This window comes from Arachis hypogaea, chromosome 2 (genome assembly GCF_003086295.3).
Source record: "Arachis hypogaea cultivar Tifrunner chromosome 2, arahy.Tifrunner.gnm2.J5K5, whole genome shotgun sequence".
Lineage (NCBI taxonomy): Eukaryota > Viridiplantae > Streptophyta > Magnoliopsida > Fabales > Fabaceae > Arachis > Arachis hypogaea.
The window spans coordinates 35,421,199-35,445,118 of record NC_092037.1 but is presented as its reverse complement, the minus strand read 5'-3'; positions in this window follow the sequence as shown (position 1 = coordinate 35,445,118).

Below are 23,920 nucleotides of genomic sequence, written 5' to 3'. Positions count from 1 at the left end.
TATGCGCAGGTAATATGGCAGAGCCCAGAAGGATTACTCTCTAGGAAGCAGGAGCTCTGAACTTTACACTGCCACCGTTTCAAGCGCGTCATCCAAATCTGGGTGTAGATTTTGAACTGAAGACTGCGCTAATCAATCTACTGCTTAAGTTTCATGGCATACCTGCTCAAGAGCCTCTCAAGCACCTCAGAAATTTTTAGACAGCCTGCTCAACTGTTAGGCGTAATGGTACAGATGAGACTACTATTTTGCTATCTGCCTTCCCGTTTTCTCTTGAGGGGAAGGAAGGGAGTGGTACTACACTCAACATGAAGCAGATGTTATTAATTGGGATCTGCTCAGAAGGGAATTCCTGGACAAATACTTTCCGACTGAAGTTACAGATAGACTTAGGAAAGAAATTTCCTACATTATTCAAGGTGAAATAGAGACTCTTTATGAGTATTGAGAACTCTTCAGGAATCTCCTAGACGCATGTTCCCACCACATGATTGACAAGCTGGTGCTGATTAGCTATTTTACGCAAGGCATGAAGCCTCAAGACAAGACTACATTAGATGGTGCGAGTAATGGCTCTCTGAAGAAGTACAAGACCGCAGAAAAAGCGTGGCAACTGATCACCGATCTAGCTGAGTCTACCCGGAATGCCAGGCACAGGAACAACCATCTCTAATAGTGAGTCAACTGCTCTAACACAGACTTTGGGAGAGATGACCAACATATTGAAGCAGCTACAGCTGAATCAATAACAACCTCAGCCCCCTCCACAACAACAGTGTCAACAGCTGGCTCCTCAGAGAGTGTGCGGAATATGTGCTTACTACACTCGTTACACTGATGAATGTCCGCAACTCCAACAAGAGGACAACACCTTGGCAACTACCCACAATTTCTATGACCGCCGGAATCAAGGATACTATCAACAAGGCGGTAATTATAACCAAGGTGGGAACTCCAATCAAGGTTGGCAAGACACCTCCAATTAGGGATGGAGGGATAACTCCAACCAAGGGTGGAGAGGCAACTCCAACCAAGGATGGCAAGACTTGCATCATTTACCCTTTTTACCTATGCAAAAAGACCATAAAAAGAGCACATATTCATTGATTCAATGCAATTTCTTGAGCTAAATGATATGTATTATGGTAATTGCTTTGAAATGGGTTTGTGCTGAATTTCAGGTAAAAAGTGCAACAAAAAGGGAAGAAAACATCAAAATAGAGCTAGGTGATAACTTGCATCATCTACCCTTTTTTCTTGCATAAAAAGGACCATAAAAGAGGCATAATCTCATTTGATCATTGCAATACATGCCTTAATTGATGAATATCATAGTACATTGCTTTAAAATGAGTTTGTGCTGAATTACAGGAGAAAAAAACATCAAAAATGGGAAGGAAACAAAAAAATAAGTGGGGCGTGTGAAGCAAGCATGCCACTTGGAACAAACGCCACAAAATTTGATTAGTGTGGCACACCAGAAGCTGGGCATGGCACGCTAGTATAACTTTCCAGAGAATAACAATGAAGACCATTGAAGGGGCGTGGCACGCCAGAGGCTGGGTGTGGCATGCCAATTCATCTTTTAGAAGAGTTCATCATTAGGGCGTGCCACTTTGTTTCGAAGGCATGGCACACCAGCTCCAGAATTCACTTGGGTATGCCACTTGAGGATCAAGGCGTGGCACGCCAAGCCTAAGGACCCACAATTGAATGGGCGTGCCACTTGAGCAACATGGCATGGCACGCTGGTTCAAGAATCCAGAGAGGAGGTTGAAGGCTAAATGAGGTCTGGGTGTGCCACTTGGTGTCGAAGGTGTAGCACGCCAGCCCAATAATTCCACTAAGGCGTGCCACTTGAACAACACAGGCGTGACACGCCAATGCACAAAGAAGACTCAAACCAAAGCTGGGCGTGCCACTTGGAGTCGAAGGCGTGGCACGCCAGCTCACATATCTCACTTGGGCATACGACTTGGAGTCGAAGGCGTGGCATGCCAACACTAAAGGAGGCCAAGTAAAAGCTGGGCGTGCCACTTGGTATCGAAGGCGTGGCACGCTAGCAAAGGAATCTCACTTTAGTGTGCCACTTGAACGTTCAGGTGTGGCACGCCAACTCTTGGAACTAAGGCTTGTGATGGGCGTGGCACGCTAGTCTCATGGCGTGGCACGCTGGTAGTGTTTTCCAGAGAAGGAGATAGGAAGCCAACGAACTGGGCGTGCCACTTGAAAGATGAGGCGTGGCACGCCAGCAAAGGGATGAGGCATTTAGAGGGTGCTGGCACGCCAGACCCTGGGCGTGCATGCTGGTACTAATTTCTAGAAAGCATGAAGATGAGGAAATGGCTTGGGCGTACCACTTTGTATTGAAGGTGTGGCACGCCAGGCTACTTGAGGTTATTAAAATGGTCTGGGCGTGCCACTTTGGCTCAAAGGCGTGGCACACCAGGTTACAAGGGTCAATTAAAATACCCTGGGCATGCTACTTTGGCTTGAAGGCGTGGCACGCCAGGGACATAATGTAGGAGGGCGTGCCACTTAGATGATGAGGCGTGGCACGCCAAGCCAGAATCAAAGGAAGCGTGACACGCCAGCGAAGCGCCAGTCATACGCCAGCTATAATATCACGTTTGTTGAGTTTCTTTTCCCTCCAAATTATAATTTTCTTTTCACTTTTGTATTTTCCTTTATTTTTCTAGACCTAGGAGTAGTATAAATATCCCTTGGAGGTATTAAAAAAGGGGATCGGTGTAGTAGGATTGGGGAGAGTTCTAGTTGGGTTCACTTTTCACTTTTTTTACACTTTTTCTCTTCCATCTCTTGTACTTTCTCTCTGATCTATGAGTAGCTAAATTCCATCTCATTGAGAGAGGGAACTCTATTGTACTTGATGGGTTAATGATAGTGAATTTCTTCTTCTCTTCATCTTCTCTTTCATTTGCTAGAAGGAATTTCATTTTTCATGCTTAGTGTTCAATCATCTTGGAAAAGAGATTGAATGCAAAATGGGTTTCATGAGAACCTTGGAAAAGAAAACATGAAACCATGCTAGAAATCCCTTCTCACACTTGAGTAGGATATGGGTTTTGGTGTTTGGATATGGTGACATATAATCCTCCATCTACTTGGGCCTATGATGTTGTATGGTATAATCAGGGACCAAGCATATCTCTCTTCATGAGAAATTAGACCAAGGAATTGGCTATTGATCAAGATCTAAGAGATTGAGTCACCAAGGAATTGGGGTTCAATCAATCATGATTGCCAAGAGGTCAATGAGTTGCATGATTGAAGAGGATATAAGCTGGATTTAATCCAAAGAGATAATATCTCCTGATCTCAATGAATTTCCCTTATTCTTATCTCTCCCATTCTTTTATAGCTTTTATTTACATTCTGCAAATCCCCATTCCCTGTTTACATTCTGCCATTTCTATTTCTGCACTCTATTGCCTTTCTTTATTCATTTGCCATTTATGTTTCTGCCATTTATTATTCTGCAATCAAAACTTTTGTTTAGCTTGACTAATTCACCAATTGATTAAAAATTGTTCAAATATACCAATCTCTATGGATACGATCCCACTCCACTGTGGGTACTTACTTGACGATAATTTTGGTGCGCTTGCCAAAGAAAGGATTTACCATTTTTTATTGGGGGAAGTGAATTCAAACTTCATCACTGGGCATGCGAAACTAGCGTGCCACTTGGAGCAAATGCCATGAAAGTACATGGGCGTGGCACACCAAGAGCTGGGCGTGGCACGCTGGTACAATTTTCCAGAGAGCAATGCTAGAAGCCACAAGAGGGGCATGGCACGCTAAGATGGGTGTGGCACACCAGGACCTTCAACCATTATGGGCGTGCCACTTGATGTCGGAGGCGTGGCACGCCAGCCGTCAACCATCACTTGGGAGTGCCACTTGAAGATCCAAGCGTGGCACGCCAATGCTAGAGAAGGCCAAGCAAAGCTGGGCGTGCCACTTCATGTCGAAGGCGTGGCATGCCAGCCCCCAACCATCACTTGGGCGTGCCCCTTTAAGACCCATGTGTGGCACGCCAATGCTAGAGAAGGCAAAGTAAAGCTGGGCGTGCAACTTGAGATCGAAGGTGTGGCATGTCAAGCTCTCATCTAAACTTAGGCGTGCCACTTGAGTACCAAGGCGTGGCACGCCAACTCTCATTGTTTATCTGGGCGTGCCACTTGAATGCTTGGGGTGTCACGCTAGCTACTGGAACAAAGAGGAACTATGGGCGTGGCACGCTAGACCCTGGGCGTGGCACGCCAGTTATATTTTCCAGAACGGTGAAAAAGCATGCACAAAGGGCGTGGCACGCCAGATGCAAGGCGCGGCACGTAGTTATATTTTTCAGAAAGGAAGATAGGAGGCCAACCATATGGGCGTGCCACTTGGTGTCGAATGCGTGGCATGCCAGCTATCATCTCTTACTTGGGCGTGCCACCTGAATCTCAGGCAGGGCATGCCAACATCACTAATCAACAAGAAGAAGTCCTGGGCATGCCACTTGAGTTCTGGGCGTGGCACGCCAACAAAGGAACCAAGCACACAAATGGGCGTATGGTGGACGAAATTGTGATAAAAGAGTTCCAGGCACTGTTAGAGAAGCTCACAACTCCGTTCAACTTAACCAGCAAGTATACTGGGTCATCCAAGTAATACCTTACGTGAGTAAGGGTCGATCCCACAGAGATTGTTGGTATGAAGCAAGCTATGGTCACCTTGTAAATCTCAGTTAGGCAGATTAACTGATTTATGATGATTTTGAAAATTAATAATAAAAAGAAAATAAAATAGGATAGAAATACTTATGTAAATCAATAGTGAGAATTTCAGATAGGCGTATGGAGATACTATGCTCCTCTCGAATCTCTATTTTTTTATTACATTCATCCAATCCTTCCTACTCCTTTCCATGGCAAGCTATATGTAGGGCATCACCATCATCAATGGCTACTTTCAATCCTCTCGGGAAAATGGTCCTATGTGCTGTCACTGCACGGCTAATCGTCTGGAGGCATCACCCTTGTTGATAGCTACATCCCATCCTCTCAGTGAAAATGGTCCAAATACGCTGTCACAACACGGCTAATCATCTGTCGGTTCTCAATCAGGTTGAAGTAGAATCCATTGATTCTTTTGCGTTTGTCATCACGCCCAGCCTTTAGGAGTTTGAAGCTCGTCATAGTCATTTAATACCGGAATCCTACTCGGAATACCACGGACAAGGTTAGACTTTCCGGATTCCCGGGATCCTACTCGGAATACCACAAACAAGGTTAAACTTTCCGGATCCCCATGAATGCCGCCATCTATCTACCTTATACCACGAAGATTCTATTGGGGAATCTAAGAGATATGCGCCCGGCCTAGAGTAGAACGGAAGTGGTTGTCAATCACGCGCGTTCATAGGTGAGAATGATGATGAGTGTCATGGATCATCACATTCATCAAAGTGTTGTGCAATGTATATCTTGGAATAAGAATAAAAGAGAATTGAATAGAAAGTAATAATAATTGTATTGAAACTTGAGGTACAGCAGAGCTCCACACCCTTAATCTATGGTGTGCAGAAACTCCACCGTTGAAAATACATAAGTGAAAGGTTCAGGCACGGCCAAATGGCCAGCCCCCATGGTCTAAGGACTATGCGCCCCCAGATGTTCCTTTGATCTAAAGTGATCAAAAGATGTCTAATACAATAGTTAAATGTCCTATATATACTAGACTAGCTACTAGGGTTTACATGAGTAAGTAATTGATGCATAAATTCACTTCTGGGGCCCACTTGGTGTATCTTTGGGCTGAGCTTGATCTATCCACGAGCTGAGGCTTCTCTTGGAGTTGAACGCCAAGTTATAACGTGTTTTGGGCGTTCAACTCCGGGTTGTGACGTGTTTCTGGCGTTTAACTCCAGACACCAGCATGTACTTGGCGTTGAGCGCCACTTTACGTCATCAATTCCCGAATAAAGTATGGACTATTATATATTGCTGGAAAGATCTAGATGTCTACTTTCCAAAGCCGTTGAGAGCGCGCCATTTGAAGTTCTGTAGCTCTAGAAAATTCATTTCGAGTACAGGGAGGTCAGATTCCAACAGCATCAGCAGTCCTTTTGTCAGCCTTTTTCAGAGTTTTGCTCAAGTCCCTCAATTTCAGCCAGAAATTACCTGAAATCACAGAAAAACACACAAACTCATAGTAAAGTCCAGAAATGTGAATTTAACATAAAAACTAATAAAAACATCCCTGAAAGTAGCTTAAACTTACTAAAAACTACCTAAAAACAATGCCAAAAAGCGTATAAATTATCCGCTCATCACAACACCAAACTTAAATTGTTGCTTGTCCCCAAGCAACTGAAAATCAAATAGGATAAAAAGAAGAGAATATACTATAAATTCCAAAATATCAATGAATATTAATTCTAATTAGATGAGCGGGACTTGTAGCCTTTTGCTTCTGAACAGTTTTGGCATCTCACTTTTTCCTTTGAAGTTTAGAATGATTGGCTTCTCTAGGAACTTAGAATTTTGGCTAGTGTTATTGACTTTCCTAGTTAAGCATGTTGATTCTTGAACACAGCTACTTATGAGTCTTGGCCGTGGCCCTAAGCACTTTGTTGTCCAGTATTACCACCGGATACATAAATGCCACAGACACATGACTGGGTGAACCTTTTCAGATTGTGACTCAGCTTTGCTAGAGTCCCCAGTTAGAGGTGTCCAGAGCTCTTAAGCACACTCTTTTGCTTTGGATCACGACTTTAACTACTCAATCTCAAGCTTTACACTTGGACCTTCATGACACAAGCACATGGTTAGGGACAGCTTGATTTAGCCGCTTAGGCCTGGATTTGGGCCTTCCTATCCATTGATGCTCAAAGCCTTGGATCCTTTTTACCCTTGCCTTTTGGTTTTAAGGGCTATTGGCTTTTTTTGCTTGTTTTTTCTTTTTCTTTCTATATATTTTTTTCGCCATTATTATTTTTTTCACAAGCTTTTGCTTTTTCACTGCTTTTTCTTGCTTCAAGAATCAATTTCATGATTTTTCAGATCATCAATAACATTTTTCTTTGTTCATCATTCTTTCAAGAGCCAACAGTTTTAACATTCATAAACAACAATATCAAAAGACATATGCACTGTTCAATCATTCATTCAGAAAACAAAAAGTATTGTCACCACATCAATATAATTAAATTAAATTCAAGGACAATTTTTGAAATTCATGTACTTCTTGTTCTTTTGAATTAAAAACAATTTTCATTTAGGAAAGGTGAAGGATTAATGGATTTTATTCATAGCTTTAAGACATGGTTACTACATACTAATGATCATGAAGTAAAGACACAAAACATAAATGAACACAACATAAAAACCGAAAAGAAGAAAGAAATAAGAACAAGGAATGAATCCACCTTAGTGGCGTCTTCTTCTTGAAGGTCCAACAATGTCCTTAAGCTCTTCTATGTCCCTTCCTTGCCTTTGTTGCTCCTCCCTCATTGCTCTTTGATCTTCTCTTATTTCATGGAGAATGATGGAGTGCTCATGATGTTCCACCCTTAATTGTTCCACGTTGTGGCTCAAATCTTCTAAGGAAGTGTTGAGTTGTTCCAATAGTTATTGGAAGGAAAGTGCATCCCTTGAGGCATCTCAGGGATTTCTTGATGATGAGCTTCCTCATGCATCTCTTGAGATCCGTGGGGGGTCTCTCTTGCTTGCTCCATCCTCTTCTTGGTGATGGGCTTATCCTCTTCAATGGGGATGTCTCCTTCTATGATAACTCCAGCTGAGTAACATAGATGGCAAATAAGGTGAGGAAAAGCTAGCCTTGCCATGGTGGAGGGCTTTTCAGCTATTTTGTAGATTTCATTGGAGATGACCTCGTGAACTTCTACTTCCTCTCCGATCATGATGCTATGAATCATGATGGCCCGATCCACAGTAACTTCAGATCGGTTGCTAGTGGGAATGATGGAGCGTTTGAATGAACTTCAACCATCCTCTAGCCACAGGCTTGAGGTCCAGTCTTCTTAGTTGAACTGACTTGCCTTTGGAGTCTCTTTTCCATTGAGCTCCTTCCACACATATGTCCATTAGGACTTGGTCCAACCTTTGATTAAAGTTGACCCTTCTAGTGTAGGGGCGTTCATCTTCTTGCATCATGGGCAAGTGGAATGCCAACCTCACATTTTCTGGACTAAAATCTAAGTATTTCCCCCGAACTATTGTGAGATAATTCTTTGGACTCGGGTTCATACTTTGATCATGGTTCCTAGTGATCCATGCATTGGCATAGAACTCTTGAACCATTAAGATTCTGACTTGTTGCATGGGGTTGGTTAGGACTTCCCAACCTCTTCTTCGGATCTCATGTCGGATCTCCGGATACTCATTTTTCTTGAGCTTGAAAGGGACCTCAGGGATCACCTTCTTCTTTGCCACAACATCATAGAAGTGGTCTTGATGGCTCTTGGAGATGAATCTTTCCATCTCTCATGACTCGGAGGTGGAAGCTTTTGTCTTCTCTTTTCCTTTTCTAGAGGATTCTCCGGCCTTAGGTGCCATTTATGGTAATGGAAAAACAAAAAGCTTATGCTTTTACCACACCAAACTTAAAATATTGCTCGCCCTCGAGCAATAGAAGAAAGAAGAGAAGAAGAAGAAGAAGAAGAGAATATGGAGGAGAAGGGGAAGTGTAGGTTCGGCCAAGGTGAAGAAGAGGGGGTTGTGTTGTGTGAAAATGAAGTAGAAAGGAAGGGTATATATAGGGAGGGGGTGTAGGTTCGGCTATTTAGGGTGGGAATGGGTGGGAAAATGTTTTTGAATTTGGAAGGTAGGTGGGGTTTATGGGGAAGAGTGGATGGATGTGAGTGGTGAATAGGTGATTGGGAAGAGAGATTGAGGTGATTGGTGAAGGATTTTTGGGAAGTGTGACATGGGGAGGAGTAAAATAGGATTAGGAGGTAAGGTGGGAATATAGTAGGTGGGGATCCTGTGGTGTCCACAGATCCTGAGGTGATCCTGTGGGGTCCACAGATCCTGAGGTGTCAAGGAATTCCATTCCTGTACCAAATAGGCATGTAAAATGCCCTTGCACACCATTCTGGCGTTTAAACGCCGACTGGTGCACATTCTGGGTGTTCAACGCCCACATGTAACATGTTTCTGGCGTTGAACGCCAGTTTCATGCTTGTTGCTGACGTTCAGCGCTAGCCTTTCCTTTAGGCACATTTCTGGCGTTCGAACGCCAGAATGTTGCTTGTTTCGGGCGTTCAGCGCCAGATTCATGCTCTGTTCTGGCGTTGAACGCCAGCCAGATGCACCTTACTAGCGTTGAACGCCAGCCTGTGCTTCCTCCAGGGTGTGATTTTTCTTCTGCTATTTTTGATTCTGTTTTTAATTTTTATATTTTTTCGTGACTCCACATGATCATGTTACCTAATAAAACACAAAATAACAGTAAAATAAAAATTAGATAAATAAAATTGGGTTGCCTCCCAACAAGCGCTTCTTTAATGTCAATAGCTTGACAGTGGCTCTCATGGAGCCACAAAGGTGATTAGGTTAATGTTGTATAGCCCCAACACCAAACTTAGAGTTTGGTTCTGGCCTCCCAACACCAAACTTAGAGTTTGACTGTGGGGGCTCTTCTTGACTCTGAACTGAGAGAAGCTCTTCATGCTTACTCTCTTTTGTCACAGAGGGATGACCATGTGCCTTAAACATAAGGTAGTCCCCATTCAATTGAAGGACTAATTCACCTCTGTTGACATCTATCACAGCTCCTGCTGTGGCTAGGAAAGGTCTTCCAAGGATGATGCATTCATCCTCTTCCTTCCTAGTGTCTAAGATTATGAAATCAGCAGGGATGTAAAGGCCTTCAACCTTCACTAACACGTCCTCTACTAATCCATAAGGTTGTCTTACTGACTTGTCTGCCAATTGTAATGAGAACAAGGTAGGTTGTACCTCAATGATCCCCAGCTTCTCCATTACAGAGAGTGGCATAAGATTTATCCCTGACCCCAGATCACACAGAGCTTTTGCAAAGGTCATGGTGCCTATGGTACACGGTATCAAAAACTTGCCAGGATCTTGTTTCTTTTGAGGTAAAATTTGCTGAATCCAGGTATCCAGTTCACTAATGAGCAAGGGAGGTTCACTTTCCCAAGTCTCATTACCAAACAACTTGGCATTCAGCTTCATGATAGCTCCTAAATATTGAGCAACTTGCTCTCCAGTCACATCTTCATCCTCTTCAGAGGAAGAATAGTCTTCAGAGCTCATGAATGGCAGAAGGAGATTTAATGGAATCTCTATGGTCTCTATATGAGCCTCAGATTCCTGTGGATCTTTAATAGAAAACTCCTTCTTGCTTGAGGGACGTCCCAGGAGGTCTTTCTCACTAGGATTTTCGTCCTCCTCCTCCCTTGTGCATTCGGCCATATTGATTATATCAATGGCCTTGCACTCTCCTTTTGGATTTTCTTCTGTATTGCTTGGGAGAATACTGGGAGGAGTTTCAATGATTTTCTTACTCAGCTGGCCCACTTGTGCCTCCAGATTTCTGATGGAGGATCTTGTTTCACTCATGAAACTGAAAGTGGCCTTTGACAGATCAGAGACTAGATTGGCTAAATTAGAAGTGTTTTGTTCAGAATTCTCTGTCTGTTGCTGAGAAGATGATGGAAAAGGCTTGCTATTGCTCAGCCTATTACGTCCACCATTGTTAAAGCCTTGTTGAGGCTTTTGTTGATCCTTCCATGAGAAATTTGGATGATTTCTCCATGATGAGTTATAGGTGTTTCCATAAGGTTCACCCATGTAATTAACCTCTGCCATGGCAGGGTTGTCAGGATCATAAGCTTCTTCAGAAGCTGCCTCTTTAGTACTGTTGGATGCATGTTGCCATCCATTCAGATTTTGAGAGATCATGTTGACCTGTTGAGTCAACACTTTGTTCTGAGCCAATATGGCATTCAGAGCATCAATTTCAAGAACTCCTTTCTTCTGAGGTATCCCATTATTCACGGAATTCTTCTCAGAAGTGTACATGTATTGGTTGTTTGCAACCATGTCAATGAGTTCTTGAGCCTCTTCAGGCGTTTTCTTTAGGTGAATAGATCCACCTGCAGAATGGTCCAATGACATTTTCGAAAATTCAGACAGGCCATAATAGAATATATCTAATATGGTCCATTCTGAAAACATGTCAGATGGATATCTTTTGGTCAGCTGCTTGTATCTTTCCCAAGCTTCATAGAGGGATTCACCATCTTTTTGTTTGAAGGTTTGAACATCCACTCTCAGCTTGCGCAGCTTTTGAGGAGGAAAGAATTTATCCAAGAAGGCGGTAACCAGCTTATCCCAGGAGTCCAGGCTATCCTTGGGTTGTGAATCCAACCATATTCTAGCTCTGTCTCTTACAGCAAAAGGGAAAAGCATGAGTCTGTAGACTTCAGGATCAACTCATTCGTCTTTACAGTCTCACAAATCTGCAAGAACTCAGTTAAAAACTGGTAAGGATCTTCAGATGGAAGTCCATAAAACTTGCAGTTTTGTTGCATTAAAGCAACTAGTTGAGGCTTAAGCTCAAAGTTATTGGCTCCAATGGCAGGAATGGAGATGCTTCTTCCATCAAACTTGGATGTTGGCTTTGTGAAGTCACCAAGCATTCTCCTTGCATTATTATTATTTTCGGCTGCCATCTCCTTCTCTTGTTCTAATGTTTCTGAAAGGTTACCTTTAGATTGTTGTAACTTAGTTTCTCTTAATTTTCTCTTCAGAGTCCTTTCAGGTTCTGGATCAATTTCAACAAGAGTGCCTTTTTCCTTGTTCCTGCTCATATGAAAGAGAAGAGAACAAGAAAAGAAGAGGAATCCTCTATGTCACAGTATAGAGATTCCTTTATGTTAGTAGAAAAAGAAAGAGGAGAAGAATGAAGAAGAGTGGGTTCGGATATTTAGGTGAAGAGAGGTGAAGAGAAGTGTTAGTAATTAAATAATTAAATAGAATAAGAGAGACGAGATAGAAAATTCGAAAATAATTTTTAAAAAAAGGGTTAGTAATTTTCGAAAATTAAAGATGAATTAAAATTAAAATTAAAATTTGAAACAATTAGTTAATTAAAAAGAATTTTTGAAAAAGGGGTGAGATATTTTCGAAAATTAGAGAGGAAAGAGTAGTTAGGTGGTTTTGAAAAAGATAAAAAACAAACAAAAAGTCAAATAGTTAGTTGAAAAAGATATTAAAATCAAATTTGAAAAGATTAGAAGATAAGAAGTTAGATAAGATAATTTGAAATCAAATTTTGAAAAAGATATGATAAAAGATAAAAAGATGTGATAAAAAGATATGTTTGAAAAAGATTTAATTTTGAAAATTAAAATTAATTACTTAACTAACAAGTAACTACAAGATATGATTCTAGAATTTAAAGATTGAACCTTTCTTAACAAGAAAGTAACAAACTTCAAATTTTTGAATCAATCACATTAGTTGTTAGTAAAATTTCATTTTTTTTAAAATATAAGAAAAAGATTTTGAAAATAAATTTTTAAAATTTCGAAAATTACAAAAAAAAATGAAAAAGATGTGATTTTTGAAAAAGATTTTGAAAAGATAAGATTTTTAAAATTGAAAATTTGACTTGACTTATAAGAAACAACTAATTTTTAAAAATTTTTGACCAAGTCAACCCAAAATTTTGAAAATTGGAGGGAAATAAGGAAAATATATTTTTTTGATTTTTGAATTTTTAATGAGGAGAGAGAAAAACACAAACATGACCCAAAACATAAAAATTTTGGATCAAAACACAAGATGCATGCAAGACACTATGAATGTCAAGATGAACACCAAGAACACTTTGAAGATCATGATGAACATCAAGAACATAATTTTGAAAAATTTTTTATGCAAAGAAAACATGCAAGACACCAAACTTAGAAATCTTTAATGCATGGATTCTAACAAACGAAAAATGCATATGAAAAACAACAAAAGATGCAAAACAAGAAAACATCAAGATCAAACAAGAAGACTTACCAAGAACAACTTAAAGATCATGAAGAACACCATGAATGCATGAATTTTCAAAAAATGCATGATAATTTTTTTTAAAACATGTAATTGACACCAAACTTAAAAGTTGACTCAAGACTCAAACAAGAAACACAAAATATTTTTGGTTTTTATGATTTTATGATTTTTTTGGTATTTTCTTTATTTATTTTCGAAAAAAAAGGAAAAAAATTTTTGAAAAATTTTTGAAAACAAAACAAAAAGAAAATTACCTAATCTGAGCAACAAGATGAACCGTCAGTTGTCCATACTCGAACAATCCCCGGCAACGGCGCCAAAAACTTGGTGGACGAAATTGTGATCATCAATGTTGTATTCTTTGTTGTTGTATGGAATAATTATAATGGCTCTTTGCTATGTGTGGACACAACTCCGTTCAACTAACCAGCAAGTGTATTGGGTCGTCCAAGTAATAAACCTTACGTGAGTAAGGGTCGATCCCACAGAGATTGTTGGTATGAAGCAAGCTATGGTCATCTTGTAAATCTCAGTCAGGCGGATAATATTTGATTATAGATTTTCGAATAATAATAAATAATAAACAGAAAAGAAAGGTAATTAAAATAGGATAGAAATACTTATGTAAATTAATGGTGGGAATTTCAGATAAGCGTCTAGAGATACTGTGCCCTTTCTTTTTCTACTTTCCTACTTCTTCCTTCAATCCTTCTTACTCCTTTCCATGGCAAGCTGTATGTAGGGCATCACTGTTGTCAATGGCTACATCCCATCCTCTCAGTGAAAAAGGTCCAAATGCTCTGTCACAGCACGGCTAATCATCTGTCGGTTCTCAATCAGGTTGGAATAGAATCCCTTGATTCTTTTGCGTCTGTCACTAACACCCAGCCTTCAGGAGTTTGAAGCTCGTCACAGTCATTCAATCCCAGAATCCTACTCAGAATACCACAGACAAGGTTTAGACTTTCCAGATTCTCATGAATGCCGCCATCAATCTAGCTTATACCACGAAGATTCTGTTTAAGGAATCTAAGAGATACACGCCCGGCCTAAGGTAGAACGGAAGTGGTTATCAATCACGCGCGTTCATAGGTGAGAATGATGATGAGTGTCACGGATCATCACATTCATCAAGTTGAAGTGCAACAAAAATCTTAGAATAGGAATAAAGAGAATTGAATAGGAAATAGTAGTAATTGCATTAAAGCTTGAGGTACAGCAGAGCTCCACACCCTTAATCTATGGTGTGTAGAAGCTCCACCGTTGAAAATACATAAGTGAAAGGTTCAGGCATGGCCGAATGGCCAGCCCCCTAAAACGTGATCAATAGTCTCCTCAGATGAAGAATAAAACAAAAGTGAGACCAAAGACGTCTAATACAATAGTAAATAATCCTATTTATACTAGACTAGCTACTAGGGTTTACATGAGTAAGTAATTGATGCATAAATCCACTTCTGGGGCCCACTTGGTGTGTGTTTGGGCTGATTTTGATCTATCCACGAGCTGAGGCTTCTCTTGGAGTTGAACGCCAAGTTGTAACGTGTTTTGGGCGTTCAACTCCGGGTCGTGACGTGTTTCTGGCGTTTTACTCCAGACTGCAACATGGAACTGGCGTTGAGCGCCAATTTACATCGTCAATTCCCAAATAAAGTATGGACTGTTATATATTGCTGGAAAGATCTAGATGTCTACTTTCCAATGCCATTAAGAGCGTGCCATTTGGAGTTCTATAGCTCCAGAAAATTCATTTCGAGTGCAGGGAGGTCAGATTCCAACAGCATCAACAGTCCTTTGTTAGCCTCCTATCAGAGTTTTGTTCAAGTCCCTCAATTTCAGCCAGAAATTACCTGAAATCACAGAAAAACACACAAACTCATAGTAAAGTCCAGAAATATGAATTTAACATAAAAACTAATGAAAATATCCTAAAAGTAGTTTGAACTTACTAAAAACTACCTAAAAACAATGCCAAAAAGCGTATAAATTATCCGCTCATCAGTTGTAAAAGGAGTCCAAGGTTCTTCAAGAAGACTAATTTAAGACTTGGAGTTCAAGAATGGTGTGAAGCACAATTAGATGATTTTTGGGAAATGTTAACAAGGGTCAATTAGGAGCTTATCCATCCGGCTTGAAGCATAAAGATCAACAAGAAGGTGACCGGATGCCTAGAATATGGGATCCCGGAGGAGAGTCAAAGACCAAGCATGGATGGAAGTTCAAGGAGGAGTGGAAACACAAGCCACCCTAGCTAGAGTCTCCTCAAAAAGTCCAACTTAGGACTATAAACCAAAGTGTTAGGTGGGAGACACCCCACCATGGTGACATTTTTCATACCCTTTCTCTTTGTTCATAGTCTTAAGTTCTTGCATGTTTGCTTGTCTTAGTTAGTCTAGGATTAGTTTAATTTTTGAGTAGATAGGTTAATTTTCATATGGATCATGATTTTGTGAAGTTTTGAATGTTTGGGGTTGAATTTTGGTTGAGCTAAAGTTGAGTGCATTAGATTTTGAAAGAATTTTTTTTTCAAAACAGGGCATCTGTGCGTACGCACGCTGCTATGCGTGCACACACAACTATGAGTTCCACGATCTGTGTGAGCGCACAAGCCTGTGCGCCCGTACACTCTTTGCAGTGCCCTCTGGTGGGAGCACTGGCTCAGCCTGTGCGCATGCACAACCACCCCTTTTCGCCCTTGTGCGTGCATGGTATGCGAAATTGCAATCACACTTTTGCAACTCCGCACAACTAACCAGCAAGTGTACTGGGTCATCCAAGTAATACCTTACGTGGGTAAGGATCGATCCCACAGAGATTGCCAGCTTGAAGCAAGCTATGTGGTTAATTCCATATCGGACCAAAGCAGAGTCAAGCTGTTTATTGCAGAAATGAGTGCCTCCACCACTAATCAATACTCTAGGGACACCAAACCTGCTAAAGATATGCTTCTGGAGGAACTTTATCACTGTTTTAGTATCATTAGTAGGTGTTGCAATTGCCTCCACCCATTTAGATACATAATTTACTGCCACCAAAATATAAGTGTTTGCATATGAAGATGGAAAAGGTCCCATCAAATCAATACCTCATACATCAAACAACTCAATCTCTAAGATCCTTTGCTGAGGCATGGTATAACCGTGAGGCAGATTACTAGCTCTCTGGCAACTGTCACAGTTACGTACAAACTCTCGGGAGTCTCTATAGAGAGTAGGACAGTAGAAGCCACATTGGAGGACCCTTGTAGCTGTTAGCTCACTTCCAAAATGTCCTCCATATTGTGATCCATGGCAATGCCATAGGATCTTCTGCGCCTCTTCTCTAGGTACTCATCTACGGATTATTCCGTCTGCACACCTCTTAAAGAGGTATGGTTCATCCCACAAGTAATACTTTGCATCAGAAACCAACTTCTTTGTTTGCTGCCTATTATACTCTTTGGGTATGAATCTCATAGATTTATAGTTTGCAATGTCTACAAACCATGGTGCTTCCTGAATGGCAAACAATTGCTCATCCGAAAAGGTTTCAGAGATCTCAGTAAGAGGGATGGATGCTCCTGCTACTGGTTCTATCCGGGATAGGTGGTCAGCTTCTTGGTTCTCTGTCCCTTTTCTGTCTCTTATTTCTATATCAAACTCTTGCAGAAGCAACACCCGTCTTATGAGTCTGGGTTTTGAATCCTGCTTTATGAGGAGATATTTTAGAGCAGCATGGTCAGTGTACACAATAACTTTTGATCCTACTAAATGAGATCTGAACTTGTCAATGGCATAAACCACTGCAAGCAACTCTTTTTCTGTGGTTGTGTAATTCTTCTGCACGTCATTTAAAACATGGCTAGCATAATGAATGACATGCAGAAGATTTTCATGTCTTTGTCCCAATACTGCACCAATGGCATGGTTATTGGCATCACACATTAGTTCAAATGGTAATGTCTAGTCTGGTATAGAAATGACTGGTGCTATGACCAGCTTAGCTTTCAGAGTCTCTAACGCCTGCAGACACTTTGTGTCAAAGATAAATGGCATATCAGCAACTAACAGCTTGCTCAGAGGTTTTGCAATTTTTGAAAAATCCATTATAAACCTCCTATAGAATCCTGCATGCCCCAGAAAGCTTCTGATTGCCTTAACATTGACAGGTGGTGGTAATTTTTCAATTACTTCTACCGTAGCATGATCCACCTTTATTCCCTTGTTCGAAATTTTGTGCCCGAGGACAATTTCTTCAGTTACCATAAAGTGATATTTCTCCCAGTTTAAAACCAGGTTAGTCTCTTGGCACCTTTTCAGAATAAGTGCTAGATGATCAAGACAGGAGCTAAATGAGTCTCCAAATACTGAGAAGTCATCCATGAAGACTTCAAGAAATTTCTCTACCATATCAGAGAAGATAGAGAGCATGCACCTCTAAAAGGTTGCAGGTGCATTGCACAGACCAAATGGCATCCTTCTGTAGGCGAATACTCCAGATGGACATGTGAATGCTGTTTTCTCTTGATCTTGAGAATCTACTGCAATTTGGTTGTAACCTGAATAGCCATCCAAAAAACAGTAGTATTCGTGACCTGCTAGTCTCTCTAGCATCTAGTCTATGAATGGTAAAGGAAAATGATCCTTTCTGGTGGCAGTATTAAGCCTTCTGTAGTCAATACACATACGTCACCCTGTAATTGTTCTTGTAGGAACTAGTTCATTCTTTTCATTATGAACTACTGTCATTCCTCCCTTCTTGGGGACAACTTAGACAGGGCTCACCCAGGGACTATTAGAAATAGGATAAATAATCCCAGCCTCTAGTAACTTAGTGACCTCTTTCTGCACCACCTCCTTCATGGCTGGATTTAGCCGCCTCTGTGGTTGAACCACTAGCTTAGCATCATCCTCCAATATGATATTGTGCATGCATCTGGCTGGGCTAATGCCATTAAGATCACTTATGGACCACCCAAGAGCTGTTTTGTATGTCCTTAGCACTTGAATTAATGCTTTCTCTTCCTGTGGCTCTAAAGCAGAGCTTATGATCACGAGAAAAGTGTCATCCTCTCCTAGAAATGCATATTTCAGGGATGGTGGTAGTGGTTTGAGCTCGGGTTTATGAGGCTTCTCCTCTTCCTGAAGAGTTTTCAAAGGTTCTTTTGTTTTCTCTGGTTTCTCTAGATCAGGCTGAACATCTTTAAAAATGTCCTCTGGCTCTGATTTGAGACTCTCAGTCATTTTGACCTCTTCCACCAGAGAGTCAATAATATCAACGCTCATGCAGATGTTTGGGGTTTCTGGATGCTACATAACTTTGACAACATTCAACTTAAACTCATCCTCATTGACTCTCAGGGTCACCTCCCCTTTTTGGACATCAGTGAGGGTTCGTCCAGTTGCTAGGAAAGGTCTTCCTAGAATAAGAGTTGCACTCTTATGCTCCTCCATTTCCAGCACCACAAAGTCAGTGGGAAAGGCAAATGGCCCAACCTTGACAATCATGTCCTCAATTACGACTGGTGGAATTTTAGTGGAGCTATAAGCAAGTTGGAGGCATATCCGGGTTGGTTTGACGTCTTCAGTCAAACCAAGCTTTCTGATAGTGGATGCAGGTATCAGGTTGATACTTGCCCCAAGATCACATAGAGCTGTCTTGGTACAAGCATCCTCTAATGTGCATGGTATCATAAAGCTTCCAAAATCTTTAAACTTCTCTGGTAAGCTTTTCAGAATGTCTACACTGCATTCTTTAGTCAGAAAACTTTTTCAGTTTCTCTCCAATCCTTCTTATGACTTAAGATCTCTTTCATGAACTTAGCATAAGAAGGTAAGAAGGTATTTGCTCAAGTGCCTCTGTAAATGGGATCTTTATTTCAAGAGTCCTAAGATAACCTGTAAAGCGGGCAAATTGTTTATCCTGTTCCGCTTGGCAGAGTTTTTACAGATAAGGCATCTTGGCTTTATATTCTGCAACCTTAGTTATTGCAGGTTTATTCCCTACAAAGGTGGTTGCAGAAGCCTGCTTAAGGGGGTTGTTATCAGTACCTAGAGGTGTCTGATCCCTTATTGGCATTTGAACGCCAGGATTGGGGGCTGGATGGGTGTTTAACGCCAATTTTCCACCTTTTTCTAGCATTTAGACACCAGAATTGGCCATTCACTGGGCGTTTAACGCCAATTTTGCACCCTTTTGTTGTGTTTAAATGCCAGAATCATTTCTCTCTAGGCTCTTACTATCCTCAGAGGGATTTTAGGCAGTGGCTTGATCATCCTCTGTCAGTTGTTTCTTTCTTGGCTTCTTGCTGCCTTGAATTAAGGCATTCAATGTCTTTCCACTCCTCAGATGAACAGCTTGGCAGTCTTCTGTTATTTGTTTAAATAATTGTTGTCTTGTCTGATCCAATTGTGCTTCCATATTCTTGTTAGCATTTTGAGTGTCTTGTAGCATCTCTTTAAATTCTGCTAACTGTTTTGTTAGAGCAAGTAATTGCTTATTGAGTTCAGCAACTTGTTCTAGAGGACTAAGTTTAGTGGATACTGCTTTAACCTCTTCTTTCATGGAAGACTCACTACTTAAGTACAGATGCTGATTTCTAGCAACTGTATCAATTAGCTCTTGAGCCTCCTCAATTGTCTTTCTCATGTGTATAGATCCTCCAGTTGAGTGATCTAGAGATATCTGGGCCTTTGCTGTAAGCCCGTAGTAGAAGATGTCTAACTCCACCCACTCTAAAAATATTTCAGAGGGGCATTTCCTTAGCATCTCTCTGTACCTCTCCCAGGCATTATAAAGAGATTCATTATCCTCTTGTTTAAAGCCTTGGATGTCCAGCCTTAACTGTGTCATCTTTTTTAGAGGGAAATATTGATTCAGGAATTTGTCTGACAACTGTTTCCATGTTCTTATGCTGGCCTTAGGTCGGTTGTTTAACCATCTCTTAGCTTGGTCTTTTACAGCAAATGGAAATAGCAATAATCTGTAGACATCCTGATCCACTTCCTTATCACGTACTATGTCAGCAATTTATAAGAACTGTGCCAGAAACTCAGTAGGTTCTTCATGTGGAAGACCGGAATACTGACAATTTTGCTGCACCATGATAATGAGCTGAGGATTTAACTTAAAATTACTGGCTCTAATGGAGGGTATACAGATACTACTTCCATATGAAGCAGTAATGGGGTTTGCATATGACCCCAGAGTCCTTCTGGACTGTTCATTTCCACTTAGATCCATGATGGAGAAAGGGAGATGATGTGAATTGCAAATAAACAATTTTTCTCTCTCTTTTTTTTTTGAAAACCGAAATAAAAAGGAAAAAATAAAATGAAATAAATGAAAAATTGAATATAAGTTTCGAAAATTAAGAAGGAAAAAGAAATAAAAGAAATTAAAAAACTAAACTAATTAATTAATTAAAAAGATTTGAAAATTTTTGGATATGATTTTCGAAAAATGAAGAGAGATAAAGTGGTTAGGAAGTTTTGAAAAAGATATGTCTTAAAATTAAAGATACTTGTAAGAAAATAAATAAAAGAAAAGATTTGAAAAAGATATGATTTTAAAATTTGAGATTAGAAAAGATAAGATAAGATTTTAAAAAAGATATGATTTTTGAAAAAGATTTGAATTTTGAGATTTAAAACTAAGATAAGAAAAAAATAAAAATTTTAAAATAAAAATCTCAATTTTTTTAAAGGAAAATTCGAAAATTAAATTAAAATAATGAGAAAAGATATTTTTGAATTTAATGAGGAAAGAGAAAAACAATAAAATGACACCAAACATATAATTTTTAGATCAAAACAAAGAAAACAAACAAGAAAACTTTGAATGTCAAGATGAATACCAAGAACACTTTGAAGATCAAGATGGACACCAAGAACAATTTTTGAAAATCTTTAGGAAAATAAAAACTCAAAGGACACCAAACTTAAAAATTTTTATACTTTGGACACTAATAATTCAAAAATGCACAAGAAAAACAAGAAAAGACACAAAACAAGAAAAACTAAAGATCAAACAAGGAAAATAAACAAGAACTTGAAGATGAAGAAAGAACACAATGTATATATTTTCAAAAAATGTTTAAGAAAAATTAAAACATGCAATTGACACAAGACTCAAATAAGAAACAAAAAATTTTTTTTTAAAAAGAAAATAAAGGACTCAAAGTTAGTGACTCTAAACCAAAAAGATAAATTCTTCCTAATCTAAGCAACAAGATGAACCGTCAGTTGTTCAAACACGAACAATCCCCGGCAACGGCGCCAAAAACTAGGTATGCGAAATTGCAATCACACTTTTGCAACTCCGCACAACTAACCAACAAGTGCACTGGGTTGTCCAAGTAATACCTTACGTGAGTAAGGGTCGATCCCACAGAGATTGCCGGCTTGAAGCAAGCTGCGGTTATCTTATTATTCTTAGTCAGGATATCAATAACAATTCTTAGTTTTATTTGTAAAAAGTAAAAGAACATGAAATAAATGATACTTGTGATTCAGTGATGAGGAATAGGTTGAGGATCCAGAGATGTTCTGTCTTCTGAATCGCTGCCCTCCTACTATCTTCATCTCCAAACGCGCATGGCTCTTTCTATGGCCGGCTTTATGTTGGTGGATCACCGTTGTCAATGGCTACCATCCGTCCTCTCAGTGAAAATGGTCCGGCTATGGTTCTCACCGCAAGGCTAATCATCTGTCAGTTCTCACTTGTGTTGGAATAAGATCCATTGATCCTTTTGCACACTGTCACTGCGCCCAACAATTGCGAGTTTAAAGCTCGTCACAGTCATCCCTTTCCAGAGCCTACTCGAAATACCACAGACATGGGTTAGACTTTCCGGACTCAGGAATGCTGCCAATTGATTCTAGCCTCTACCACGAAGGTTTAGATCTCACGAGTTTGAGTGCTCTGTTGTCAGGAGATGCAGGTCAAACTCGTGGATTAGAAACCCAAGAGATACACACTCAAGTTGTCGCCCAATGACTACATTGAGCTCATGTAGAACGGAAGTAATTGTCAGGCACACGCTCATAAGTTGGGGAATGATGATGAGTGTCACGGATCATCATATTCTCCATGTTGAAATACGAGTGAGTATTTTAGAATAGAAACAAACATGATTGAATAGAAAACAGTAGTAATTGCATTAATCCATAGAAACACATCAGAGCTCCTCACCCCCACCTATGGGGTTTAGAGGTTCATACTGTAGAAGATACAATAGGATTTGTCAAAAGTGTCATAAGTTACAAAATAAATCTCTAAAAGTAGTTTTTATACTAAACTAGTAACCTAGGTTTACAGAGAATGAGTAACTAGATGCAAAGAGTGCAGAAATCCACTTATAGGGCCCACTTGGTGAGTGTTTAGGCTGAGCTTCCTAGCTTTCACGTGCATGTGCCATTTCTGGAGTTAAATGCTAGGTTGGATGCCAGTTTGGGCGTTTAACTCCAGCTTTGGTGCCAGTTCTGGTGTGGGTCTCTCGTGGGCGTTTAAATGCCAGTTTGACCCATCAAATCTCAGGAAAAGTATAAACTATCATATATTACTGTAAAGCCTAAGATGTGTACTTTCCAACGCAATTAAGAGAGTGCCAATTAAGTTTCTGTAACTCCAGAAAATCTACTTCGAGTGTATGAGGGTCAGAATCCAACAGCATCTGCAGTTCTTTTTCAACCTCTGAATCAGATTTTTGCTCAGGTCCCTCAATTTCAGCCAGAAAATACTTGAAATTATAGAAAAACACACCAACTCATAGTAAAGTCCAGAAATGTGATTTTTGCATAAAAACTAATAAAAATATACTAAAAAGTAAATAAAACATACTAGAAACTACCTAAAAACAATGCCAAAAAGTATATAAATTATCTGCTCATCAGTGCGCATGGAGCCATGTGCACACGCACACATGATCCTCACAAAAAAAAAAGAAAAGTGACCTGTGCGTAGGCACACAACTGTGTGTACACACACCTCTTACACCCCTTTCTATCCAGAACGTTCGCACGACTTGTGCCGACGCATGCCACCCACTTTTTGCCTAGTGTGCGTACACACACCTCCCTGTGCGTACGCACAAGTGTTGTTTTGGGAAAAAAATTTATTCCTCTTCCATTTAAGCCCTAACGCACCTCCACCCTTACATCCCTTCTTTCTCTTACTTTTCTCATGTTTCTCTGCTTATTTTACTTAGCTTTCATTGCATCTCATTTTCATTTTACTAGTTATATTAGTTTTGGTTTACTTGCTTGTTAATTGAATAAATTGCAAGTGTTTGTTTCATATTGATTGGGTTGGTTGTTGCTTGAAGTTTCCAACAATGCACTTATACTTTTCCTTAATTTACTAGTACTTAGTGGGTTTGAATACTCATGTTTTGACTGTACCACTAGGACAAATTATATAAGTGCATTGAGTCAAGTGAGTTGAGTTGAAAATTACTTAGTCATCATGATGTCCATATTAAATTCATCACATGACCGATACTTGTTCTTTGTTAATGCTTTGCATTTGTTTGAGTTACTCAACGTGATTCTTATCAAGCTTGTCACTTTTTGTAATAAGTATTTTACCATGTGACCTTTTTCTTTATGTTTCAAGATGAATAAGGAGTTTTCTACTCATTATTGGATTGGTTATCATTTATTGTGCTATTCTATACCAATTTTGCGCTATCACTTGCACAATTTCAATATCCTACATCAAATACTCAAGTCACTTTTGTGGTTACCTAAGTTTGTTTGTGTCTCATCTCTTGCTTATTCTTTAATTGCAACCTAGGCCATCTAATTGAGGAATACATGCTTACTTTTTGATTGTGTGGATTCCATTCTAACCAGCCATTGTGTGCATTCCAACCG